Source organism: Coenobita brevimanus, chromosome 94, assembly GCF_032717465.1.
Source record: "Coenobita brevimanus isolate Jiangsu-jjx chromosome 94, ASM3271746v2, whole genome shotgun sequence".
Taxonomy (NCBI): domain Eukaryota; kingdom Metazoa; phylum Arthropoda; class Malacostraca; order Decapoda; family Coenobitidae; genus Coenobita; species Coenobita brevimanus.
The window spans coordinates 34591640-34603242 of record NC_137047.1 but is presented as its reverse complement, the minus strand read 5'-3'; the positions used below and the strand labels follow the sequence as shown (position 1 = coordinate 34603242).

Below are 11603 nucleotides of genomic sequence, written 5' to 3'. Positions count from 1 at the left end.
TTTATTTGTTTACTTTCTCTTTCAGGTTACTCAATCGGGTAGCTTATAGATAAAATATTATAGAATGTGACTTTTCCTTTCTAGTGTTTCCTATAAAATTTCCATGTCAGTTTTTCCATGCTGCATGGTGGTTTTTCTCACTTTTTCCTGGAGGGTTTAGTGGTGGGGGAAGCCTTATTGCTTTACTATCCTTATCCTTCAGCATCTAGAGTTAGATCTTGTAGTCATAGTTTTCCTTAACAAGCAGCCTCGAAAGGACCATAAGGTCTGTTGCTGTTTGCTTTCCTGTGTAATCCTTCTCCTTCTTCTTCATCATCATCATTATCATCAACATTATCCTTTTCTTTTCTTTTTTTTAATTTGTTGTTGTTGTTGTTGTTGTTGTTGTTCTTCTTCTTCTTTTTGTTCTCCTGCTCCTCGTCATCATCATCATCATCATCATCCACATCCTCACCTTCATCCTCCTCCTCCCTCTCCACATCTTCCTACTCCTCTTTTTTCATCATCATCTTCTTCTTCTTCTCTCATATAATTCACTTTCACTTGATATCATTTTCTAACTGTACTGTATATCAGACATACACTACATTAATCCCTTCTCCTTCAGTCCTGTGTTTTAATGTTATTTTTGACCACCTAGTTTATCATCTGCGTGTTTATTTATTTGTGTTTGTTTGCTCGTTGTGATGCTGGTCAGCTCTGATATGTGCGATTTCACTTTTATATACTGTTTATGTATTTTTGTACTGAAGTTGTGTGTGTGTGTGTGTGTGTGTGTGTGTGTGTGTGTGTGTGTGTGTGTGTGTGTGTGTGTGTGCTTTGATTTGTACATAGCCTAACTTCTCACATGGAAATTGTTTGTTTGGAGTTGTTTTTATGCTGCTTAGCAAGACTAGGAACATTAAGACATAAAATCATTTTTTGCTAAGTCCACATCGTCTAGAAAACGGCACGCAACAGTCGAATTTACTTCCTTATTCACAGTTGCACTACCGTGTGAACAGGACCAATGTTTGACATTTGCCGTACTATACTCCGGCCACTTTAACTTGGCGCAAAATTGCCATCTCTATCTTGAATGCTACGATTTCAGTACCGTATGTCTTAGGAGTAGTCTGTGGTCCTTCTCGTGAGAAAGCCTTATTGACAAGATGTCGAACCATATTACTGCCTTATTCTGCAATTGCTTTACGAGAAATGAGCTTCCAAAGAAAGAAAATTTTGGCCAAGTTTAGGTGTAGGAACTATGCAAAGGTAAAGGTTTCATAAGAGGTAATAAAACATTATTTCATCTTACCACGTTGAGTACACCGCTTCCCATCCGATCAGCGAAGTTAAGCAACGTTGGGTCTGGTTAGTACTTGGATGGGTGACCGCCTGGGAACACCAGATGCTGTTGGCATCCCTACGTGTGAAGTGAACCGGGTTGGTGGAGGATTAGTGCCCCTCCCTGTAAAACAATTAACTCTAAGCCCTTGGCCACCCCGGCTAGGATACATGGCGTCTGGCAATGAATGAATGATGAATTTCTTCAGGCTGGTGTTGTGTATTAAATGTTATTATTGTTGCCATCAGACAAGTGTTTTCAGCTCAGGCAGAGAAATCATCCTGGCAAGAGGAGTGGTTAATCAATGTTGTTTGTCACGCCGTCACTACAAACTATTTCACTGTAGTCAACAAAATCCTCTTGATGTACCGAAAAAAAAAATCCTTCATTGGATTAAAGCCTTCAACCTGATGACGTTTTTTACATTTCACTAAACGATAGGAAATTTCCACCTGTAATGGTTAGATATGGCCTCATTAACCCCTTTAGTGTAGAACCTATTCCCTGAACTAAAGGAAATCGTCTATTGCCAACAACAACAATAAAAAAAAAATACGACTTTGGAGTGAAGGAGTTAACCCATTCAATGCGCTGACGTATTTCTTAGTTCATTGTTGGTATCTCTGAGTGATTTTATTCAGGTTACCAGAGACTATTTCAGCAGAAAGCCTTACATACAGGCATAAACCTTTTCCCTGCCAGGGTCTCTCCCAGTTTGAAAAGACTCGTCAGAAAAAACACCAGTTAACTAAAATGGACGTCAGAATATTGAAGGTGTTGAGGGAGCGGCAGTGGACTTAGTACGCGCTCTGCCCTGAAGCTGGGGCACCGGGTTCCACTGATCACATCCTTCTCCCTTTTACTTTCTCGTCTTTCACCTTTTTATCGTCTCTGCATAATTAGTCATAGAAGGAATTATCTGGTGTCAGCTGCAGTGACATACAACGTTCCTAACCCTTTGGATCCTGGGACGTATATAGGAGTTTGTTTTGGTAGCTTCAGTCTATTTTATTTTGCCCTTGAGAGACTTTTCTGACAAGAGGGATTAGATACAGCCTTCAGTAACCTTCTTACAAGAGATCGTCCATGAGTTGAATAAAATAAATTGGAGGAAGCAATAAAAATACAATAAAAAGAGATCGCCGTACTGAAGGGGTTAATTTTAGTTAACAACGCTGATTGAGATAGTTTTTAACCCCTTCAGCCTGAGGACGTAATTTTAAGCTTATTCTTATCGTGGCCAGATTAATTTCTTCAGGTTTGGAGAGACTTGTCAAACTGGAGGGGTTAGATATAGCCTTCATTAACCCTTCCCTGACATGAATAAAATCGTCTGGAGGCAGCAACAGTCAAACAGTAAAGTAAGTAGCCATAGTGAAGGTGTTAAGGGAATGTCGGCGACGTAAGAACAGGCGGTTTCAAAAATACAATATAAATACGCCATCGGGTTGAAGGGGTTAATAATATCACCTTTTGGGAATTTAATCTTGCTGCCTCCACACGATTTTGTTGACTCTGAAAAAACCATTTGTAGTGACAGGGATAAAAACAATATCCATAAACGCTTTGGAAACCTGACCTGCTTCCTATAACCCCTGCCACCTCATCATTATCTCTCTCTCTCTCTCTCTCTCTCTCTCTCTGTTAACCCCTTCACTCATATGGTTTACTCTTTAACTTCATAATGGTACCTCCACAAAAACTGATGTATTTACGGCAGACTTCCAGTAGTAAAGAGGTGAATGGAGTTATGCTTAACAACTGTAGTTTTAAGACTCTCACAAGCTGAAAAAAATCGTCTGGTGGTAGCATTAGTAAAACATAAAGCAGTGTTGGTGGAGCTGGTGCTGGCTCTACCCTCACGTTGGCCACCTGCTTCCTGTAAGTACTACGGTACATCATTAGTATTTTATTTTCTGTAAGGTCATTTTCTTTGCATTAGCGTGCATATAGGCACACACACACACACACACACACACACACACACACACACACACGTAGCCCATCTAATCCGCTGTTGTTTTTTCTACTTAATGCCTCGTCTCTCAAAACAGACTTTTTTTTTTTTTTTAACTCAGTTTAATATATATTTTTCGAAGCAGAAGGATAGGTGCAGATTTCACAAACTATCACACTGTCAAACAAGTCTCTGAAATTGAGCATTAAAGTGTGTAGCGGCAAGAATATGTTGCAAAACGACGTCAGTGTATTGAAAGTGGGGAGTGGCAGCGGGGTTGGTACTGTCTCTATCCTCATGCTTGTGCACCGGGTTCCAAGAATCGTCTCCAAACCTCCCTTTTTTCCCGTTTCATTTATCTTCTTTTTTTTTTTTTAATTCGAATCTAAATATATGTGGTGTAGTTTCTGCAGGAATAATGTAAAAAAATAACCCATTCAGTACGGTGACGTTGCTTTACGTTTTACTGTTGCTCCCTCGAGACGATTATGTTCAGCGTCAGAGAAACAGTAGTTTTGGAACGGGAGAGGTAAGATATAGTCTTCATTTACCGCCTCACCACCTGAGATATTCCCAAAACAGAGTAAAACTGGCTGATGGTAGGGAGAATACAGTATGAAAAACGTGCTCTGAGTGAAGTGGTTAATTCCTGTTGACAACGCTGATGGCAATAGTACCGTACTTAACCATATTGCTGCAGTGGGTTTACCAGAGATAAATTTATTTGTTTGACGCCAACAGGAATAAAATACAAAGTTGTTACATCGCCGAGAATGGTTGAAGGTGCATGGATGCAGTCTGAAATTGGTAGAGTTAAAAAATATTAGGCTCTGGACAAAGTTAACTCGTTGATGCCCAAGAAGTCTTTATTATTTTATTTCCATTTATTTTCACAGTTTCATTTTCATTCACTTAGGAGACACCCTCGTTGTGAAGGAGTACCGGAAGCCTTTGCCAAATTCTTCCTGTTGGAAATAGTCTCTCCAAAGATGAATGAAATTGTCTCGGTGTCTAAGGGTTAAGTTTTCAGTAAGCCTTCCTGGACAAGTTGGTTTAACTACGATGAACCTGTTGCCGCAGAGATGGTTTTATTTATTTTAGGAGCAGGCTATTATCGTCTATCTATCTATCTATTGCCAGACGCCATAATCCCGTAAGGGGTGGCCGTTTGACTGAGTTACTTGTTTTACGGAGAGGGGCACTAACCCTCCACCAACCCACTTGTTGACACGTAGGGAGCACGTATGGGTTGGTTATATGGTTACAACCCAGTGTTGTTAATGATTTCTTGGCTTACAGGAAACCATTTGGCTTGTCACTCAGTGTAAAGCCACCTGTAAAGGAAAGAAAAGCAATAAGAAGTGACAGGAAAGATGGGATTGTCTAAGGGTTAAAAACAGTCCCTAGTAACCTTTTCAGAGTGTAGTATATTTTCCTGTTTTATTTGTGTTACCGCCAAGAGATTTTATTTAACTCAGGAGTGGCCTGTCGTGAACTGAGGGTTATGATTCATCCCATAGTAGAAGTACTGTAGAGTGTGAGGTCAGGCATGTTACAGGCATAAGGATACGGGTAGATTTATACATCGTTAGCGTGAGACATTCTGTGGAACGTCTTTTCTAAAGGATCTGTAAAGCTCTTTGCGTCCTTATATTTGTTGTGAACGGTATTATTATTATTGTTATTTTTTAAATTCAAATTTGTGAAAGGTGGGGGCGCTTTCCATCCACTCACTTGATGTAGTGCTGCTCTTTGGTGTTTGTCCTTTCCTCTCCTCCATCCTTCTTTCCTTCCATCCTTTTCTGTCTTACTTTCCTTCATTCTTTCCTCGTCCTTCTGCCTACGGGTGGCTTTACACTCTCCCTTCTTTCTTTCCTTCATTCTTTCCTCTTCCTTCTGCATGTGAGTGACTCTACACTGAGTGACAAGCCAAATGGTTTCCTGTACACCAGGAAACCATTTACTACGCTGGGTGGTAACCATATAACCAAATTTTGGCGACTGGTGGTTTAGTGGGTAATTATTGGACTCCAGTTGGATTGAGCCGGTGACGGTTTATATCCAAGGGGTGGTTGGGATTTATTGCTCATGTAATGCCACTCAGGGATGAGTGAGGCTGGTCACTCCCATCTTAAATGTCAGGACCCACTGCCTAGTCCCGGGCTCCTACGGTCCTCATGGGGGAACGTAGGACTGGATGATGAATGGATGGATTTAAATTCAAATGGCATTACTAACACAGAGGAAGAGACATAAGACTAGTAGTTAGAATAAGTTCCTGAGGATGCCATGTTAAGATGTTTTCCAAGCTTATGCTAGACAGAAAAACAGTACCAACAAATCTTATTTTATCCCCATTCAGGGTGTAGGGTCCCGAGGCTAGACTACCGTAGTGCACTACAAGTACATTTAGGGCCAATTAGAGGCTTCACCAAACATGTTTCAGCGGTCTGCCACTAGGTGGTCTGGCGTCGCCCACCCTCGATTAAATATTTTTGCGGGGTTTTAAAGACCTGTGAAATTGTACCTAATACTAAGTTTATAATGATACTGCTATTTATAGGAATATTTTTTCCTGTTCAATCAAGCGCGCGCGCGCGCGCACGCACACACACACACACACACACACACACACACACACACACACACACATATATATATATATATATATATATATATATATATATATATATATATATATATATATATACCTGTAACGAAAGAAATAACCAGGCTTTCAGAGAATCTTGGCTTGGGGACTAAAATAGTGTGCTGTCTATTTACATGCAGTATATTTGAAGAAATCGTGTGCAGTTAGTAAAAGGAGATTACCTTCAGGACTTCTGATGTGTGTGTTTTTGCATGCTTTAAAGAAGTAAGCAGTTCCACTGAAAATAATGTGCTGAACGATTGCTTAGTTCGTGAATCAGCCATATTAGCCCAAACAAACGGCAGTGCGGTACGACACTATAATCATAACAGAGTACGAGGAGTTGAAGTTTAAACTTACTAAACTGTGCAGTGGAACCAGGGAAACATTTAAAAGAATTTGTGTTAGACTTTGGTTACTAAGATGACCAAGACGTCCAACAGGTCCGTGTTGTTAGGAAACGTCGTACGTCAGGCAGGGCAGCATATCGAAAGGTCTGCCAAATCTTCGGCTACACATCTATTTTCTTTTGTGGATACTAACGAATGACAAATATTTTAATCACTGTTATCTTGCTTTATGGATGGTTTTAGCAAAATTGCCTAGGTTTTGTCTCTGTTATGCTTACAGAGATGAGTAAACTGACGAAAACTGAGTTTACAAAATGACACATAATACATTATATATATAATCATAGGGCTCCCATATTGTAATTTCTTTGTAGCATATCATGCCATCTGGGTAATTTGATGAGTAAAATATGTTTTGAGGTGTTTTACTTTGTATCAAAAATTAAAAAGAAATTAAGCACTGGCTACTTTTTCAGTGCCTACCCCGCATCAGAGCTGGGCGGTGGAAGCGAACTTAGTGTCAGATTTCTGAAACAGGATCTGGTGGAGTCTCTAATTGACCAGACTATTTCCGTTGGTGGTATTACACGATGGAAAAGCCTCCGGTCACCTCTTGGGGATGGAACCCATGCAAGGCCGTCACTCCGACTGGGGCATATTAGTATGAGAGATACAGTAACTCTCACTCTATTCTTCCTTACTTCATATGATATTGTTCAGCTTTGAAGAGGATTTTCCAACTACAAGAGTTACCCACAGCACTGAAAAACACTTTCATTACAAGAGCTTTTCTCTAAACTGACTAAAAATCATCTAAAGCAGGAAGAATAGAATAAAACTTGCGACATGGTATTCAGGGTGTTAAGGCTTCCTCACTCTGCTACATCTCAGAGGCGTGACGGTGTGGCTTGATACTGGCTGTGCCCTACTGTGCCTGGACAAGGATCAACGCACTACCTGCTGCGGCCTCTTTCTTTTTTTGTTGGTGTTTTTCCCTTCATATTATTTCCTCCACGTTTTCCTTGTCTTCCTCCTCTTGAGTCTTCTTTTTTTGTTCCTCTGCTTCCAACTTCTACTTCTTCTTCTTCCTTATTCTTCATCTTCTTCTTTATCCTTTTTCTCCTCTTCCTCCTCCATCTCTCTCTCTCTTCGTCCACCTTCTCTTCTTCTTCTTCTTCTTCTTCTTCTTTTTCTCAACATCATCATCATCATTATCAGAACTATCATGACCATCATTATCATCGCCCTCCACCTCCTATTCTTCTTTTTCTTCCCCTCTTCCTCTTAATGATGATGATGATGATCATCATCATCATCATCATTATCTTCCTCCTACTCCTCCTCCTCCTCCTTCTAATTCTCCTCCTCCTCCTCCTCCTCCACTTTTCCTCTTCTGTCATATAATTCTCTTTCACTTGCTGTTTCTAACTGTACTGTATATCATACATACACTACATTAATCCCTTCTCCATCAGTCCTGTGTTTTAATGTTATGTTTGACTCCTTAGATGTCATCTGCGTGTTTGTTTATTTGTGTGTTTGTTTCCTCGTTGTGATGTTGGTCATCTCTACAAAGTGCGATGTTATGTTTTGTGTTATGTATTTTTTGTACTGAAGTTGTGTGTGTGTGTGTGTGTGTGTGTGTGTGTGTGTGTGTGTGTGTAGTTTGGGTTGGTTTGTACATAACTTCTCACAGGGAAGTTGTCTGTGTGGAGCTGTGTTTTGAAGCTGCTTAGTAAGACTAGGGACATTAAGACATAAAATCAGTTTTTGCTAAGTCCACATCGTCTCCTAGAATACACACGGAGCAATCGAGTTTAGTTCCTTATTCACAGTTGCACTGCTGTGTGTTCAGGGCCGGTGTCTGGCATGTGCATCACTATACTCGTCCTTGAGCTGAATAAAATGAATTGAAGGAGGCAAGAAAAATACAATAGAAAGAGACCACCGTACTGAAGGGGTTTATTTTAGCTAACAACAGAGAGAGAGAGAGAGAGAGAGAGAGTTTTTAACCCCTTCAGCCTGAGGACGTATATTTCAAACTTATTCTTGTCGTGGCCAGATTAATTTCTTCAGGTTTGGAGAGACTTGCCAAACTGGAGGGGTTAGATATAGCCTTCATTAACCCTTGCCTGACATGAATAAAATCGTCTGGAGGCAGCAACAGTCAAACAGTAAAATAAGTAGCCATAGTGAAGGTGTTAAGGGAATGTCGGCGACGTAAGTACAGGCGGTGTCAAAAATACAATATAAATACGCCATCGGGTTGAAGGGGTTAATAACATCACCTTTTGGGAATTTAATCTTGCTGCCTCCACACGATTTTGTTGACTCTGAAGAAACCATTTGTAGTGACGGAGTTAAAAACAATATCCATAAACGCTTTGGAAACCTGACCTGCTTCCTATAACCCCTGCCACCTCATCATTGTCTCTCTCTCTCTCTCTCTCTCTCTCTCTCTCTCTGTTAACCCCTTCACTCATATGGTTTACTCTTTAACTTCATAATGGTACCTCCACAAAAACATGTATTTACGGCAGACTTCCAGTAGTAAAGAGGTGAATGGAGGTTATGCTTAACAAGTGTAGTTTTAAGACTCTCACAAGCTGAAAAAAATCGTCTGGTGGTAGCATTAGTAAAACATAAAGCAGTGTTGGTGGAGCTGGTGCTGGCTCTACCCTCATGTTGGCTACCGGTACCTGCTTTCTATAACTACTACCACATCAGGAATTTTTTTTTTCAAAGGTGATTTTGTTTGTATCAGCGTATTTATTGTCATCACACACACACACACACACACACACACACACACACACACACACACACACACACACACACACACACACACACACACACACACAAAGAAACCCATTCAATTTAATGTCTTTCTACTTAACCCTTTGGGTCCCAGGGGTGCTGGGCGAGGCATGGCACTGGGTGGGTACTAAGTGTAACGCCTTCCGTCTATCGGCTCATAGTCGCGAAGCTCATAGGTCCCTACCCGGGGGTTCTCTACTTTATAAAGACTTGAAAAATCCCAGTTCTGTCCAATATTTCGGACACTGGGCTCCAATGGGTTAATATCTGAATCCTCCATGCAGATTTTCACATTTTATTTTGTTTAATTAAAGTTATTTCCAAAATAAGAGAATAGATACAGCATTCATCAACCTTCGAGTCTTAAGCGGGTCTCCTAAATTAAGCATAACAGTGTGTAGCAGCAAGAATATACTACATAAAGACGTCAGCGTAATGAACGTGTTAAGGGAGTGGCAGCGGGGTTGATACTGGCTCTGCCTTCATGCTGGGGCACCGGGTTCCAAGTAACGATATCAGGCCTCCTTTTTGCTCCCCAGTAATTTACCTTAAAGGAAATTTTTTAAATTCGGATCTAAGTATATGTTATGTAGTTTTAGCTGCAATGATATAAAGGATAACCCATTCAGTGTAGTGCATTGATTTATGTTTTAATGTTGCTACTTCCAGACGATTTTGTTCAGCTTTAGAGATACCGGTACTTTGGGAAGGGGAGTGGTAAGATATATTCATATACCACTTCACCACAAGAGATAGTCCCAAAGCAGAGTAAAATTGGCTGGTGTGGGGGAATAAAGTATAAAAAACGTGCTCTGACTGAAGGGGTTAATTCTTGTTGACAACGCTGATGGCAAGAGTACTTATCCATGTTGCTGCAGTGGGTTTACCAGAGATGAATTTATTCGTGTGACGTCAACAGGAATAAAATACAAATTTGCTATTTCGCGAGTAAAGGGTTAATGTTTACGGATGTACTCTTAAAATGATAAATCTTAATTTCAGGCTCTGGACAAAGTTAACTCCTTCAGGTCATGGTGTCCTGTTAAGAGAGAACTAGTGAAGTTTACCGTCAGTTACGTGTGGAAATGAGCGGCCAGGCTCGGCCCGGCCCGACCCGACTGTCACGCAAAGTAGAAACTAATATATTTACTTGTGTCTGAAATATAATTGAAGTTTATTCTGCATGTGATACATGCATTTAATAAATTTTTTATCAACTAAAAACTCACCCGTAAAGGCGTTGAAACCTCTTGGAATCTCGAGTTTTCCAAGGGAGTTTTGGGCCCGAATCGGTGAATCTATCTATCTATCTATCTCTATATATACCTAGGCTACTTCCCCCATGGAAAGGGAAGTAGCCGAGACAGGACGACACACTCCCCATTTACTCATCCATTCAAACACAGTCATTCGCATCTTAGCCCCAAAGGGGAGAACGGACAGATCCTCACCGCACCACACCACACATGGGTCAACTGCGTAGTGCAATCAGTGACATCCGCAGCAAAGCCCGACAACAGAGCTGGTTTACCCCTGCCACATCATAATAGACCCATCCCCTTACTCGCACCTGACCTGACTAGCTGATCAGACCAAATGCGGGAGAATATCCCCTCAGGGCTGCGTCATCATTTATTCATTCACAATTTCTCTCCATTTATTTCTGTCACGCACAGCCACTATTCCTTGCTCAACAGACATCCCTCTCGCATCCAGCGCTCTCTTAACACTGTCCATCCATCCTATTCGTGGTCTCCCTCTCAGACTTACACTTCTCACATCAGATCTAGTTATCTTTTTCACCAATCGCTCATTATCCATTCTCTCCATATGCCCAAACCATCGCAACACCCTCTGCTCAACTCTACCAGCCATCTCCCGAACAACTCCAGTTCTCCTTCGCACTTCATCATTTCGCACTCGATCCATACGCGTCACTCGGTGAATGCCACAAAATAAAGATTTTCTTCCACAACCCTGTGTTTTTTGCAAATCAGCTGTAGCAATTAAATATCAAAGATTCCTCCTATAATTTTATTTCAGAGGGATATTGTGATAAGATTTTTCTCGCTCGCTCGTCAATCGCTCACAAATTACTCTTTCCTGGTATTATTTTGTTCCGATTATTTTCACAGCTTCTTCTTCATTCGCTTAGCAGACACCCTCGTTGTGAAGGCGCAACTGATGTATACGTTAAAACCTTCCTGCAGGAAAAAGTCTCTTCGAAGATGAATGAAATTGTCTCTGCCTCAAAGGGTTAAGTCTTCAGCAAGCCTTCCAGGACGCTGTGGAGGTTCATGTTGCCGCGGGGATGCTTTTATTTGTTAGGAGCAGACCATTATCGTCTAAGGGTTAAAAATAGTCCCCAGTAACCCTTTCAGGACGTGTCTGATTTTAGCTATTTTATTTGTGTTACCGCCAGGTGATTTCCACTCAGGAGTGGCCTATCGTGGTGTGAAGGTTATCATTCATCTTGTAGTAGAAGTACAGTGTGAGGACAGG

At 41.0% G+C, this 11603-nt stretch overlaps 1 pseudogene; it reads left to right on the top strand.

The window, feature by feature from the left end:
• Positions 1-1283: 1283 nt before the first annotated feature.
• LOC145413024 (5S ribosomal RNA) lies at positions 1284-1403 on the top strand (annotated as a pseudogene).
• The last annotated feature ends 10200 nt before the right edge of the window (positions 1404-11603 follow it).